The following is an 11,650-nucleotide window of genomic DNA, read 5'->3' as shown; positions in this document are numbered from 1 at the left end:
AAGAAAATGTTAATGACACAAAGTCAACATCATGTCCCATAGGCAGCTGTTAACATCTCCAGCAAATATGAACATGATGGAAAACTACTGTGCTGTAAGAAATGATGAAGGGGACAGTTCCAGAAAGACTTGGGATACTGCGAAGATAAATAACTGAGAAAGACTCAGCTACTCCTAGCCATACGACGATCCAAGACAATTCCACAGGACTCGAGATGAAAACTGCCATCGCACTCCAGAAAACGCATGGACTCAGAGGGCAGATGTAAGCATATTTTTTCTTTTATTTCCTCTTCTAAAGATGACTAACGAGGAAATAAGTTCGGCATGATTTCATATGTATGATGGACATCATATTTCTTAGAACCTCAATGGATGCGGCAAGGGAAAGAATCCGTAACTGGAAAAAAAAAATCTACCAGCACAGCCCTGGATTATCGCAACAGCAGCTGTGGGATCTGCCTGGCTCGAGGCTCTCCTTTATCCAGCTCATCCTCCATTCTGCCGCCAAAGAGGTCTTCCTAAATCGCTGGTCTGACTAGGTCACTCACACACTCAATAACCTCCATTGGCTCCCTACTGCCTCCAAGATCAAATATAAAATCTATTTGGCATTTTAAGCCCCACTCCTTTTCCAGTCTTCTTCTGGAGCCCATATTCTTGCAAGCCAGAGATGCCAGCCGCTGGCCCCTGACCCTGGTGGGCTGTGCTCCGTGCCAAGAAAGGTCAAATCCGCCTCCTACAGGAAGCCCTTCCTGACTGCTCCTAGACAAAATCTGTAATGGAGATTTGCAGGTGGTTCCCCCATTAGACTGGAAGCTCCCAGAAGGCAGGTACTGCCATTTGCCTTTCTTGATTCCACCCCCCGGCCCCCCCCGCCGAGTTTAGCCCAGGGCGAGGTATACAGCAGAGGCTTAATAAAGGCTTGATGAATGAAAGCCCCCTAGGGACAAACTTACAGGAGCTTTTGCCCCATTCAGACACTTAAGCTCCACTCCACTCCCCCCCCCCGACCGCGCCTGCGCACTCCCTCGCCTGAGAATAGTCCCGTAAAAGGGCGGGGTGGGCGGCCGGTCCCAAACACTGCGCCTGCGCACTCACTCACCCTGAGGGCTCAGGGGCGTGGAGACGCACCCTGCAAGGAGGGATAGGGGAGCGAGGAACTGGGCTCTGGTGGACGTCTGCAAACGCTCCCACGCAACGCTGTGGGCTGCAAGCTGAAGACCCGCAGGAGGCAGGCGCGAGCGTTGGAAGACGGGCCTCACGAGATGACTCCCATCGCACAGCGCTGTGCGCCTGTCTTCTTTGAATGACTCGGGGGCGAAGCGCCCCAGACTCGCAGGAGGCTCCCGAAGCATTCTGGGAAATGGGAGTCCAGGTGCCGGCACCACCCGCCCCGGCCGCGCCGCTCAAGCTCCGTCCAGGACTACATCTCCCAGATTGCTCTACGGTCCCCTTTCCTTACCGGTACAAGGCTTGTGCGCCTGCGCACAAGGCTCAGGCCAGCTTACTCCCCGTCCTTCAGGCGCTTCGGGCAGAGCTGCATGGACGTTCACAGAGGCCCCTGGTGCGTGGCCCTATACTCACTGTCCCCCGTGGGGAATGCAAGCTCCCGTTAGTGCGGGGGAGGGGCGCAGGGCTGTTTCTTTTCTGCCCCTGGGTCCCTATCCCTTCACGTTGATCCTTGCTTCTGGAGGCATTTCTTGAACTTTGTCCGAAGGCCCGGGCAGCTTCGCCCGCAGATGAGCCCGCGACATCCCAGCGAGGCCCGGGCTGGAGGCACCAGCGGAGAGTGTGCAGAGCGTGGGTACAGGCCTGGGCAAGAGTGACCCCCGGCCTGACGAGCCCCCTGCAGTCCTGGGCCAAGGTCCCCCGGAGGAACGAGCAGCCGTGGGGCTGGATTTGTAGAGCCGGGGAGGCCAGGCTGGGGCCAGCTGGGATGCCCCCCCCCCCCGCACAGGAGGGCTGGGCATGGCAGCTGGAGGGGCGGGGGCGGCCGTGGGTGGAAGGAGGGGGCCTTAGAGCGGAGTGAGACGTGGTAGAAAGGAGAGACCCCGCCCCCATCCACAAACCAGCCCGTTCGGTCAATTTCCATGAGCACCAGCTGCCCTTCTGATGTCAGGGCACCATCTTGGCGGCCTCTATCGATGGTCACAGGAGAAAGGAGGTGAGGAAAGAAGTAACTGCAACGCAGTTCCTCAGCGCTATTGAAACATTGCCTCCGAGTGACAGTGACAGCAATTCACTCAAGTCATCATCAGTCAGGGAGGCCACAGCTGCACTGCCAGAGCGTCCTTAGCCTTGGTGCTAGTGCAGTAGGTTGGGAGGGGGCTGTCTGCATCCACTGTCTCCCAGGGCACGTGCAGACGAGCAAGTCCATCACCCAAAGGAAATAAAGGAAACAACAGTTCAGGGCAGAGGTAAAGTCAAATGTCCCCAAAAGTCCTTCCAATTTGAAGGGCAGTTGTCTATGGAAGAGGTGGCCACCGCAAGACTCTTGAAAAATGAGAGAAAATGCATCAGACAGCACAAGACACTTCTCCAGCAGAAAATGGCAAAAGAAGGAACAGTCCCAAACAAATCAATGAATGATGATTCCCCAATATTTTTACTTTTTTGTTCTTTTCAGGTGTCCAATTCATGACTCTTTTGGGGGGTTTCTGGGCAAAAATACTGGAGTGGTTTGCTATTTCCTTCATTGTAAATGAGGAAACTGAGGCAAAAAGTGTTAAGTGACTTGCCCAGGATCATACAGCTACTAAGTGTCCAAGGCTGAATTTGAACTCAAGTCTTCCTGACTCCAGGGCTGGCACTCTATCCATTGTGCCACCTAGCTGCCCATTTTTACTTTAACTTGCTGGGTTTTATGACAGTTTTTTTGAAGTAATTCACATGTCTGCTAAACTTGTTATTTTATAAAGTTAAAATTCATGTAAAGTAAAAGGACATATTTCAGTAAAACAGCACAACATATTTAAGGTTTTCTAAATCTTTTATAGACTAAGGTTCAACTTGTGAGAGATGATCTCTCAGAAGTGAAGCCTCTGCAAGGGGTCAATGGTTCCTGTTAATTATTCTTGATTGTTGCTTTCAAAACCCTCCCCCTGCTCAGACCCTATTTTTAAGTACTTAGCAGAAAGAATAGCCCTGCCCCCAACCTAAACTGCTTGCCCTTGAAAAGCTTCCTGCCTTTTCTTGTCTCTGGGCAAACTTGTGTCTCCAGGAATAGATTGTACCCCCTGAAAGCCCAGCCAATGGGATAAGGGGAAGGGGGTTATGGAGGAGAACTGTGGTAGGGACCTATAAAAACCTGCTGTATCTATGTTTGGCTTGCTCTGACACTGGAAGGATTTTTGGTGTGGGTCGCCCTTTCTCGCGAGATCGTAATAAAAATTCTTTTCTGCTTTCTACCTCAAGAAGCCTCTGAGTTTTAGTTGGAAAATAAGGATAGCTGTCCCACACAGCTTTGGGAGGTCCCAGTGAGATATTTTTCCTTCCTAGGGGGGTTGTCCCCATCAGGATCCTTGGGCAGGTACCCACTGGAGATTTCTCTGGCAGTCCTTGGATCTCGGTAGAGGGACTCACCCTGGCTGGTTAAAAAAAAGATCTCAAAGAGAGGAACTTGGAGAAAGCAGAAACGAAAGCAAATGGAGCTCCAACAGTGCTAGCAAAGACAGTTGACAGAAAAAACTGATTTATGGTCACGTGAGTTTGTGCACACAGACCCAGGTAGGCAAGACCCGTGAGTCCTTTTGTGCACCTAAGCGGTTCGAGTCTGTAAGGGAGCCAAGGCCAAGATCTGGTAAGCCCCTGGGTGACCTGGGTGGGGAGAGAGGAAAGTCTAAGTGATTTGAGTCCGTAAGGCTCCTGCTTGCCTACAAGGAGTTTGGTGAGATCAGGTGAGTCCTGAGGGGACAAGAACTTGTGAACCATGGGAAAGGAACAGTCTAAAGCACCTAGCATGAAAAACCTCCCTAATATTCTGGATAGCCCTCTTGGGAATAGACTTAAAGATTGGGATGAATCACCAAAATATAAAGAGAAAGATAAAAAGAAAATGATTAAATATGATTTGAGGATTTGAGGATTCTACAGCAATTTGTTGTATGTCTGTTTTGTGTTCCTGTTTGTGTCTGTGGTGTGAATGAGTATTAACAGTGTTTGATAGTAAAAGGTTTGGAAACTTTTTGGGAAAAAAAATTCCCTCTTTCTCTCTCTCTCTCTCTCTCTCTCTCTCTCTCTCTCTCTCTCTCTCTCTGCATTCTAATTCTGGCCAAATTTTGAATGTGGAAAGAAAGAAAGAAGAGAAAAGTTGTTGTGTACCAGAATACAAACAAAAGATAATTTACGGGCAGCCAGGGGCTGTGCCAAGGGCAGTGGCTTGTTGGGGGCTGCTAGCTTCCGAGGCTGCCGAGGCCATGATGTTTCCCCACAAGCCCCAACTCATTCATTCTGGTAATATTTTCAATGAAATGTGATGTTACACTGTTTGGCACTAAGCTAAATTGGGAAAATGTATGGATCTCAAATTTGTTGTGATTGGAAGGTGCCTAACATAATGCCTAGCAGAGGGCAGACACTAAAAATGTTAACTATTAGTATTAGTTCCTTAATTAGATGTGACCAGTATATAATGCAAATGGTGAAGAGAGATGCCCGATTTTCTATGTAAGGCAAGTTGGAAATACAGTGAACAGAATTGGAGCCACCTGATTTGGTAATGTGTCTAGCTCAAGTTTTAAACCTCTAGTATTGTTTCAAATTGGTAAACTTGTATTGTTATGTCAAGTAGCTTTTCATAATTTGGATGTTATTAAAGTGAACTGAAAGAAACTAAAGGACAATGGAAAAATTGTGTAAAACAAGTCAGCCCTGCTAACCCTGTCTTGTAATTTTTTTTATAACTGCTATTTAGAAAACCAGGTATTTCCACCTTTACCTGTAATTAAAGAAGGGGTTATAGCTGAAATAGTTTGCCGAGACCTTTGCCCCTTACTCCAAAAGAATTTGGGTCTTACCTCTCTATGGCCCCTGGCCTTTTCCCCTCCCATCCATGCCCCCCCCAGCATAGATAGGGGTGGGAGTGGCCCCAGGAGACTGGACCTGGTGAAAGAGTTCAGAAAGAAAGATTTTTATTGGGTCTGTTCTAAGTTTTTAATATACTGCTTACATATTTCTGAATTTTCTTATGTGATGTAATCTAGTAAGCAATTGTATTAGTTATATTGTTGGAAGGGCAATTTATTTTATAACCCAGAATGTTAAATTAAGAACTGTGCCTTCAGAGAAAAGAGAAAAAGGAATGGGTGAGGCTGTTGGGGCATTCTATATGACCCATTCTGTAATATTTCCTCTTAAGTACTATAATTTGAGAAAAGAAATCTTAAAAGTTTTCTCTGTTTAAAGGAAAGTTTTAGCTGGGATTATTTGGCTCTCACTTAGGAAGTTTAAAATTGTTAACTAAGCTATTTGGAGTTATTGTTTAAGTGAAGTACTGGTAGAAGTATTTCTCTGTGTGTGCAAAGAAACTATGTAATTATGCAAAGAAAGATTTTGTAAAATTTCATAATTCTTATCAATCCTGTGCAGGAGTTTTTGTGAGATGGAACTCTTACTGATAAAGTGGCCTATTGCAGACATCTTTGGACTAAAGAAACAGGTAACTAGGAATTTTATGGTGATAATCATTTAAGATCAATTAAGCCCCAATAAGGGCCAAAAACCTGAACTGATCTTTTCTTCCCTGAGCTGAAGCTAAGAAGCTGATCAAAAGCATTCTTATGTTTATGACCACTGAGGCACCTTTAACCCAGACACTACCTTGATGGTGGTAAAGGAAACACAGATATCCTGTACCTGACATTTGCCTATCTTATTTAAATTTCCTTTCTCATGCTCAGGTTAAACATATGGAGACCATGAAACTGAGTAACCCAGACATCCTGAGTCAGGGTTTAAAGTCACTTATCACCAGCTTGTGGTCTCTTTAACCAACACTCAGATCAACAATGGTAATTGGAAATTGTAAGCTGTTTTTAAGAAAAGGAGATACTTTTATGAAGATGTTTTGAAGAAGTCTTTGATATTCTTTTAGAAGGCCCACTAAATTTCTATTTGTAAACTAGTTTGTTGATGTTCAAATCCCCTGTGAACTTAAGAGTTTCATTCCTGGGTTTGTTGTGTCCTTGGATTGGACTTAACTGGGTGCTTTTAGAGAAACAGTCTCAATGGAAGCAGCATCAGAGATCTAAGGCTAGTGATTAATACTAAAGCACATAAGCTGTAAGTAGGAAAGATCTTACTGTTTTGATCTGAATTCATTCCATGGCCTAGCAAGAGCTAAAATTACTGTTTGAACTTATATGTATAAGATTCGAATCCTGAAAGTGCGTGATTTTTTCAGATTAAGGATGGTTAGAGAGGGATAAATAAGCTTGAGAAACAGAAAGGCAAATCTATGTGCAGTAGCAACTTATGATCTTAATGGAAATTTGATTTTACTTAGGATGTTATTAGGAACCAGAACATGTGTAGGAAGTTATGTAAGCTACTTAGAGCTCACTTTGGAGATGTTCCCTAATTAATGTGAACACAAATATTGAATCTATTAAACAATAGATTGATACGGGAACATTGGAGGTTATTATAGTAAGATGCAAAAGATTGAGTTATTTGGCCTAGAATTTCAGAATTAAGTATATTCCTGTATAAGTCAGGATCTTTTAATTTTTCATAATGGTTATGATGAGGTCTGGAGGTTTGGGGGTGCTGGAACTCCAAGGTCACAGCACAAGGGTCCCTCTTGAAGGAGTTTTCAGCCCAGGTCTTTCAGCCAGGGGGGGAAGTTTGTTGGAGATAAATCATATAGGCCAGGTGATGCCCATAAGGACGAGCAGGCATGACAAAGTCTCTGCATTTAAATAGGGGTCTGGGTGGATTTTACATTCACTAAAGTAACTTTGAGTGACCACAGGAAGGGCTGGGAAAAGGGTCTAGGAGAGAATTCTGATTGGAATGTCTGAGAGATTGAATAGACAATGGGAATAGATAACGAGGGGTAGTGGAAGGACAACGTCTGAAAGGCATCTGAACAAGATCAAAAGGTGGGGCTAGGGCTTTCAAAGGACGATGAGGAGCTGGGGTCCTTAGACAAATGGGAGCCACATTCTTTTTGGGGTAAGGGACAAGGGTTGACTTGGACCCATACCCCATCGTTAGGGGATAATTAGGCCAGGAGATTGTGGAACAAGGATATTATTCTGTTACTTAGTCAATACTTAGTTAATGTTAAAATTGTCTCAGTTTGTTACAATTAATGTTAAAAGAGGAATAGCTTATGGCTTATCTTGTAAATGCCTTGAGAGAAGCATCTATTTTAATTAAGGATTATTTATTTGTACATGACTGGAAGTTGGGATTGGTTTTGATATGTACTGGTTTTAAATTAACTACTATGTATTGGAGTGTGTTATTCATTCCTTAGTGGAATCTCATCCTCCTGATGGGGAATATGAATAGGAATGAATAATGAACTAATGCAAGGTATAAAACTAGAAGTAATGCAGAATGTAAGGCTAGGTTCTAATTTTTTAAAATTTGAGTGTCTTGAAACATGACAATTGGACAAAGTTCCAATTTTGATCTTGTAATGGTGAAGACATAGGGGTTGAGTTAATTTTCATTATTTGCCCTGGTTATTGGCAAGTTAATTTAAAATTGTGTTGAGATCAATCTTGTAGGAGAGTGGATACAAGAAAGAGGATCTCTGCAGGAGGAGAGTCTGCTGGACACTGTTTGAACAGCACTTAGACAAGAATACTTCACCGGATGATGTCCAGAGTGTCAGACAGTGGTATGAGAAGAGACTTCTGAAACTTAAAATGGACAATTCATTATTACTTTTGGGTCTCTGTATCTGTACTTAACAAGGGGACTGCCCCCCTTTTTAATTTGTCAATGCATCGGTCAACTCTTCCCTTCTTTCTCCCATATTGTTTTAAGTCCCCAAAATCCCTTGATGAAATGTTACCCAGCAGCACAGTCCCAGGAAGAACCATCACTAAGGCATTTCAAGGTTTAACCACTTTAGCTGAGGAGTTGGCAGAGAACTCTGGGATAGATAACTGATTAAAGGAATGGTTAGAATCCTAGTCTGTCAAATGGAAGGGAATAGCAGCATCCATCACCACCTCTCTAATTGTAGCTGCTGGAGTTTTAACTGCAGTAGGGTGCTGCATCATCCTTGTGTCAGAGGACTACTGCAAAAATTAACAGAAACAGCACTAACTAAAAGTACCCCAATGGGACTGGCTATGGGAATTCAGGTCACAGGATCAGGTGGAGTTAGGATGGTTGAGAGAGTTAATGATTATTCCTCCCCCTCTGATGAACAGTTCGAACTAATGCTAAAACGCTTTGAGGAATGACAACAGCCTAAAAAGTGTATGTGGCCAGGGTAGAGGAAAGTAAGAAGGAACAGACAAAGCAGAGTACATCTGCCCTGGGGAAAGACCTTGCAGTTCCTAAACAATGAACTTGGCTTGCTGAGAAGTTGCAAGTTTCTAATGATTGGCTTTTACACTGGGACAAGCTTAAATTTGAAATGTGAGTCCTGGTAAATTTTTGTTGATTATTGCAACTCCATGGGAGTAAAATTAACTGTATCTGGCTTCAAGCCGTAAATAGTGAAATTTTCTGTTTAAGGTAAAAGGCTCTTGGGACTATAACTAATTTTGTTTTGAGTTTGAATTTGGGTATAGTTGTCTGCATTAAATCAATATCTGAAAGAAATGCCCAGAAGGAATGTGATCCTGTAGGTGGAGGTCTGCATCTGGAAAAAAAAGACCGTGAGGACAATCTTAGCCTCAATCTAGGATGGGATTCTCCTGGCTCAGTTTTCCCATTGTATTCCTTTGTTTTGGGGGGTTTTTTTTAGGCAATTGGGGTTAAGTGACTTGCCCAGGGTCGCACAGCTAGGAAGTGTCAAGTGTTTGGTCTGAGGCCACATTTGAACTCAGGTCCTCCTGATGTCAGGGCCGGTGCTCTATCCACTGCACCACCTAGTTGCCCCCCATTGTGTTCCTTTGAGAAGGAATGTTTCCCACCTGATTATTCCTGAGTCTGGCTATGATATGGAATTGATATTGCATGACTGGAGAACTGTGACTCTTATCTGAATTCAAACAGAGCTAAGGATGTTCTATCTTGTCATATTTGGCATGTCACATGTCCCTGCCTTTTCCTTTTATAGTAGATTTCTCTGATTAGAGCAAGTGGTCAGTAAAAGAAGTATGTGAGATCTTGGTATTTTGATCTGAATTTGTAGTCATCTCATGGCCTAAGTAAGAGTAAAATCAGTGTTTGAATTTATCATATGTAAAAGATTCAATTTCTGAAGTATAATTAGAGAAGGATGCATATGTTAAAATGCAGAATATGTAATTGTTAAAGGTACCATAAGAGTGATAATTTCTATATGTGATAATATGGAAATGCAATTGATGTTATCTGAAGTTTAAAACTCTTAGATTGTAAAATTTGAGGGAAATTGTTATTGTCCTACTCCTGGTGTGTCTCCCCCGTATGCAAGACTCCTTGTCCCCCTTGGTTAAGATAGACGGGAAAGGAGAAATCAAGCTGATGGTTCTGAAGAGTGAAGGTTGGGTGCCAGTCCAAGACCATCCTGATGGTTATTAGTGGGTGTGAGGAGGCTTCAGATTGTTAGAAATGAGCGGGGGAATCGGGAGAGATGCTCTCTCAGAAGTGAAGCCTCCTCAAAGGCTCAATGGTTCTTGTTAATAGTTCTTGATGGTTGCTTTCATAACCGTCCCCACTCAGACCCTGTGTTTAAGTACTTAGCAGAAAGAATAGCCCTGCCCCCAACCTGAACTGCTTGCCCTTGAGAAGCTTCCTGCCTTTTCTTGTCTCTGGGCAAACTTGTGTCTCTGTGAATATATTGCACCCCCTGAAAGCCTAGCCAATGGGATAAGGGGAAGTGGGTTATGGAGGGGAACTGTGGTAGGGACCTACAAAAACCTGCTATATCTATGTTTGGCACGCTCTGACACTGAGAGGGTTTTTGCTGTGGATTGCCCTTTCTCATGAGATCGTAATAAAAATTCTTTTCTGCTTTCCACCTCGAGAAGCCTCTCACTTTTATTTGGAAAATAAGGATAGCTGTCCCACACAAACTTTTACTTTGGCCATTTTTAATCTTTGGTTCTCTAGTGATTGTTGGAATTCTAAGTTCTTCCACAAAATCACTATTTGTCTAGCTGTTGCCCAACATTTCCATTTTAACACCCCACAGAATGTATAACTTCATGAAAATTTGATACTGGCCTTTTCCATGCTATATCAAGACTCTTAAAAATGATTTTAAAAAAATAAAGTTTTAATCTTTTGAGACCCTAGAACACTGGGCCTGAAGTCAGGAAGACATAGCTTCCCGAGTTGAAATCTGGCCTCAGACACTTATTGGCTATCTGACCTGGGCAAATCACTTCCCTCTGTTTGCCTCAGTTCCTTATCTGTAAAATGAGCTGGAGAAGGAAATGGAAAACCCCTCTGGTATCTTTGCTAAGAAAAAACAGCTGAAATGACTAAAGAACAAATTTCCATTCTGTTTAACAAGCAATGATGACAACTTCTAATTTTCAAGGCTGTCCCTCAGAGTTAAACAAGTACTCAATTGTTTCCCCGTATTTTTCTCAATCTCCATCTTCTAATTTGAAGGGGGGGGGGGGGAAGGTACAGAAGAGATTATTTCCTTTTCTTATGAAGAAGACCCCATAGCCAAAAAGGATTGTATTCAAAGAGTTCAGGTTGGGTATAAACCCACTAAATAATAAAGGAAAACCCTCTACCCTTTGGCTGTACTTAAAACAACTGACATGTTTATGAGATAATAAAGTGCTTTATTTAATTTGTAAGCCCATTTACACAAAATGAGAACCTCAAGATGTTAGGAGAAACCTAGGAAAGATCCTGGAAAGACACATTTCTATGTGGCATAGAGACAGCCATGGACAAGAATGTCACAGGACTGGGAGCCATGGATTGATTGTGATGTGCTCCAGCCGAAGGAATGCCCTATCGATATGATCTCTGACCTCTTGACCTTTTGGTGTACTAGGCTTACTTGTCTCCAGCTTCAATCTATTTTTTTTTAATTATCAGCATGTCATATGTCAAATACACAGAGCATTGGACTTGGAACCAGGAAGACTGGGTTTGAATCCTGCTTTGGAATTACTGTGTGACCCCAGATAAGTCACTTAATATCTATATATTTTTCTCTTCTGTAATGTGAACAAGTTGACCAGAACTTCCAGCTCTAAATCTCAGATCCTAGTCAAGCAAAGGGATTTTTTAAAAAGGGATGCTATAGAAGGAATTCTCTGCCAATTATGGGTTAGTCTCAGTGGTGAGGACCTTCCAATTCTGTGATTCTGGAATGATGGGGAACTCAGTGCAAATGGCCTTCCCTTCTTAAAACTGGTTATGCCTTGACTGGACATAGGCTAGGCCTATGATTCAGGCCCTAGAATGAAGCAAAATGAGAGACAAAAGCATGGAAAAGATACTTTGACAAAGTATTGGTTCAGATGGATACAGTTCCTTTGGTGTTAATAAATAGAAGTGCCCCTCA

The sequence above is a fragment of the Phascolarctos cinereus genome, unplaced genomic scaffold (assembly GCF_003287225.1).
Source record: "Phascolarctos cinereus isolate Bilbo 61053 unplaced genomic scaffold, phaCin_HiC Scaffold_5;HRSCAF=322, whole genome shotgun sequence".
In the NCBI taxonomy this organism is placed as follows: domain Eukaryota; kingdom Metazoa; phylum Chordata; class Mammalia; order Diprotodontia; family Phascolarctidae; genus Phascolarctos; species Phascolarctos cinereus.
The sequence above is the reverse complement of the archived record's forward strand: the minus strand, read 5'-3'. Positions refer to the sequence as shown.